Raw genomic sequence first — 4,343 nt, 5'->3', positions numbered from 1 at the left:
CTTTGAATACAAAACCTAAAGGAAGCTCAAAATCGAAGAAAACTCACTCCTCTTTCTGAAAATCGGAAGAACCACCTTCCTTCCTTCTGAAGATGGAATAACTTCTCCTCTTCATGCAAAAATGGAAGATTTTGCACTTTAAACCCTCAAATTCAGCCTCTATATGTCCTTTGTGAAAAATGAAAACATAAAATGGAGTTTAAAGAAGGTGGTTGGCGAAAGGGTCAAAATTAAAACACTTTTGCCGTCTGCGTATTTTTTTTGTTTTTAAGTTTGCAATGATCTCTTAAAATTCGTTGCAAACAGCGGCAAAAATAAAATATTGTCACAAGATTCAAGCAGAAAAAAAGATTTCATTGCTAATTTTACGATGAATTTTCTCTTCGTTGCAAGATTTAAACAACGAAAAAGCAATTCGTTGCAAAAGTCCAACGAATTGATATTTCGTCGCAAAAGTTGCGACTAAATATTTTTCGTCACTGTAATTTCGTTGTAGTGGCATTTTTTTGGCTTATAAACAGTTAGAAAGTCAATCCATATACCCCTATATTTACTTTAAAATTTTTCAATCCTACTATTTTAAAATTAGAGTTAGCATTGAATTGTTCGTTTGTACTTCCTTATCTACATTTCAAAACCAATTAAAATTGGAATAAGAAGCTCATGTATGTTATAACAAATGTCGGTAAAAATTAATTTTTAGAGAGTAAATTTAAATTTTATTAGAAAAACATAGACTAAAATTCTACCATTAAAAGGAAGTTTGTTTGAAAAATATGTAAGATCTCATGATGTTTTTTAATACAGATTTTTTTAATAATTTTAAATAATAGCTAACCGAATGAAAATAAACATTACAAGGAGAAAGATAATATTTGATTTTTTATTTTATTTTATTTGAGTTCAAACACTAGGAAAATATTTTAAAGTTGAGAATATAGGCCATACATAATTCATTCATTAAAGAAAAAACATACCACTTTGAATGTCAAGTGACCCAAAAAAGGAGCATTAGTCAACTATTCGGATAAACCAAACAATGCCCTATCTTCTAGATGGAGCATCTTAATCGGATGGTTGAGAATTGAAGATGGCCCACCATCAGGACTTTTAGGGGAAAAAAGAATAAAATAAAATAAAAAAAGTCAAAAGGACCAATTGGGACTGTCGAAAACTCAAAAAAGTTGTGGTTTTTAATGGTGGGTTGTGTTTGGATTCCTTGAAAAGCAAGAAAGGGTTGAGGTTGACATAAAATTTTCTTTCATCATTTTTTTTTTATGGAATCAACCGTATTAGGTATTTAAAGACAAAATTAATGAAAACTAAATGTCATAAAAATATAAATTTTAATATATTCATTCATATTTGATTAGTTTTTTGAGAAAGATATTTGAAAACCAACGTGCTAATTAGAGGATCTTAAAAATTAAACTATTTAAGCATTCAATGAAAAATACATAATATATAGATAGCGGATTTGAATTACATTTCTTTTGTTATTAACACATTTTATATCACTTGAACTAAGTTCGTAATATATATATATATATATATATATATATTTTAAACAAGTTCATGATAGCTTTATATCTATACATATATACGAATAATTTTTCTTTTTTTGAAATTTTGTTAGGATAAAGCGATTTATGAGAAAAAGAGTAGTGGAAAGATTTTGAGGGGAATTTTAGGGTTTGGTTTTCAAAAATGAAAATCTGACAAATAATAAGATTTATAGCACATAATATGCACATGGCCACGAATTTTCAAATCCCCGTTTTACCCCTGTCTAGTTTGTACAATCCTTTCTTGAATTCCATTGTTTTGACTAGCTTTTGATGACCACCCTCGCCAGGTTGCCGACCTTTTTCGCTCGCAAACATGTTTCCCGCTTTTGTTCCTACTTTGAACATCGTTTTAAACAATAACATTCTAGGATTGATAGTGTTTAAAGTTGACTTTCAAGATCCTATGAGCAAAATGGTCACATTGAACGAAAAAGATGAAACTCCCTACAATTGGTTTGATGCCAAACATGATCATATTTGTTGTAGACATCCATAAGTTTCTAGTGGCCCCCTTGCCTGGTCGTCATCTTCCCTCGCATACACGCGTTCTATAGGCAGCTGGAAGCGTTAAGGACCATTTTAGGTAATTTTTATTTTTTGCTTATGGAATGTTTAGATACTTTGTATTTGTGGATCTAAAATGTTTTAGGTGGAGTGTATTTGTGGCATTTATGTTGTTATTGAAGCAGTGTAACTTTGCATTCTTGTTTGTACTTAATTTTGTTGATTTAGGATAGTTTTGTTATTTACTAATTAATATTTTCTATTATATAAATTATTTTACTATTTTTAATTTTGAAATCTTTTTTTCATTTTCTTAAATGAAATTTTAAAATTTGCTATTTCTTTTGTCAACCCAAATTTTGTTTGATTATAGAGCAGAAGCCCACTGACATGTTGGGCCACAAAAGCCCATAAAATGAATGGCAAGGTAAAGGATATCAGGAGCCCATCAAGAGATTTGCAATTTAAGTGATACTAACCAAATAAACGGTTTTTTTTTTTTTTTTTTTTTNCTAAATGGTCATTTAATTTTTGTTAATATGAAATAATAATTACTAGAGGACCAAACTAGTCCCTAACAGCCCAGAAATACAATGTAATTAAAATGAATGGAAAATTCAAATCAAAATAATCAATGATCTTTCTCACTTAATTAAAAAAAAAAAAAAAACACTTTTTCTAAAAAGAAAAATTTCATGTCAAGATTACATTAGATACATCATTTATTGTAGTTTAAAATCATCATAATAATCATCCTAGTCAACATTATGTTAGGTCATTAATGATTATGTTATTTCAATGACTAAAATGGACAATTCTTAAAATATAAGGTGTAAAGTGTTAGATTTTAGAACATAATAACTAAATTGAAATAAACCTAAAACATACTTAAAAAGGTATTTTTCTCATAAAAAATATGAAAAATTGTACTTTTGGACCCTCAAATTTGGATTAGATTGCATTTGAGTTTCCAAGTTTTCAAACTTGATAACTTTACACTCGAAGTTTACTTTTGGTAGTATCCTAGGTCCCTCCATCACTATTTTTATTCTAAAAATGCATTTTTTTTTTATTTTTATAATTTTTGAATTATTAAAATAAAACAAATTTTTTATATATTTTTTTCTCCATCCACGTACAAACCTTCTCTCTCTTATAGTTGTCAACCCTACTTATCGTCGCCATCGCCGATGCAGAACCTTTTTCCTTTTCCTTCCCGCCTTTATATTCACCAAAACCCTTGTTGCCACCATTTTTTCCTCTTCTTTTCCTCCTCTTCTCTTATCTCCTCTCTTTTTCTTCCATTATCTCTCTCTCCCCCTCTTTTAATAAAAAACCTCTCAAATGCTAGGAATCTTCCTCTTAACTTCTTTGTGATCATGCTCTTCTTCGCTCTAGCTCTTACTCTTATAACTAAATTATTGGTTTGTACTTCTTTATCTATTAGATAAATATCTGCTTTCATCTCAAAACCGTTGGAGATTTGATTGTTTGACTTTATATTTCTTTAAGACATTGATTTTTGCAGTTGTCTCAAATAAAGTCTTAACATATTGTTTAGACAACATATTATTTTCCTTCAAAATATTTTTTCCTTATTGAAAAATTTTTGGCAAATTTATTTCGTTCGGTATTTTCTTTTATGAAGGTACAACTTATCTTTTTCGAAATGGGGATTTGTTTCCTTTCTCGGATTCAATTATTAAAGGAGAATTATGTTGATCATTTAGGGTTGCTGCTTTTATTATTTGAGCAAGACAATTTTTCTATTCTATGGTCGAATTGTGCAACATTGTGTTTTTGTTCTTTGCTTACTGTATTCCGCTGAGAGAGATAATTATGGTCTTAAAGGGATCCTAAGCCATAACTGTCGAGAAGGGGTTCTCACGGTCTTTAGGGAAGCCAAAGCCAATGCTACGAAGAAAGGGTTCTCCATTTGAGAGAGATCCTAAGTTTCATCAGGAAAGAGAGTTCATTGACTTAAAGGAAAGATGACAACGTTAAGAAGAGACTCACACACTGTCGAAAACCGAAGTATTCAATACTAATATTATCAAACTTAGGAGAAGCCTAAGTGCATTTGAAATGGAGTCTCACATCTAGGGGGAGCTTAAGTGACCAGTGAGTTGAGCTCGGTGTGAGTCACTGTAGTAGTCGTGTATTACAGATAATTACTACGTTGTAAATTGTTTTACTTATTAATATTAGTGATTATCTTTTTTGGATACACTGCTCCCCAAATGTAGGTGGATTTCACCGAACTGGGTAACC

The 4,343-nt window shown here is 30.1% G+C and overlaps 1 long non-coding RNA gene across 1 annotated transcript; it reads right to left on the bottom strand.

Annotated features, from left to right (window-relative positions):
- On the bottom strand, nucleotides 1–1,111 carry LOC120086835. The gene is made up of 2 exons (XR_005484341.1): nucleotides 978–1,111; nucleotides 1–168 (listed from the first exon to the last, which is right to left on the bottom strand). It is a non-coding gene; the product is annotated as an uncharacterized LOC120086835 (long non-coding RNA).
- Between the last annotated feature and the right edge of the window lie 3,232 nt (nucleotides 1,112–4,343).

Source organism: Benincasa hispida, chromosome 9 (genome assembly GCF_009727055.1).
Source record: "Benincasa hispida cultivar B227 chromosome 9, ASM972705v1, whole genome shotgun sequence".
NCBI lineage: Eukaryota > Viridiplantae > Streptophyta > Magnoliopsida > Cucurbitales > Cucurbitaceae > Benincasa > Benincasa hispida.
This window is presented reverse-complemented; position numbering and strand designations above follow the sequence as displayed.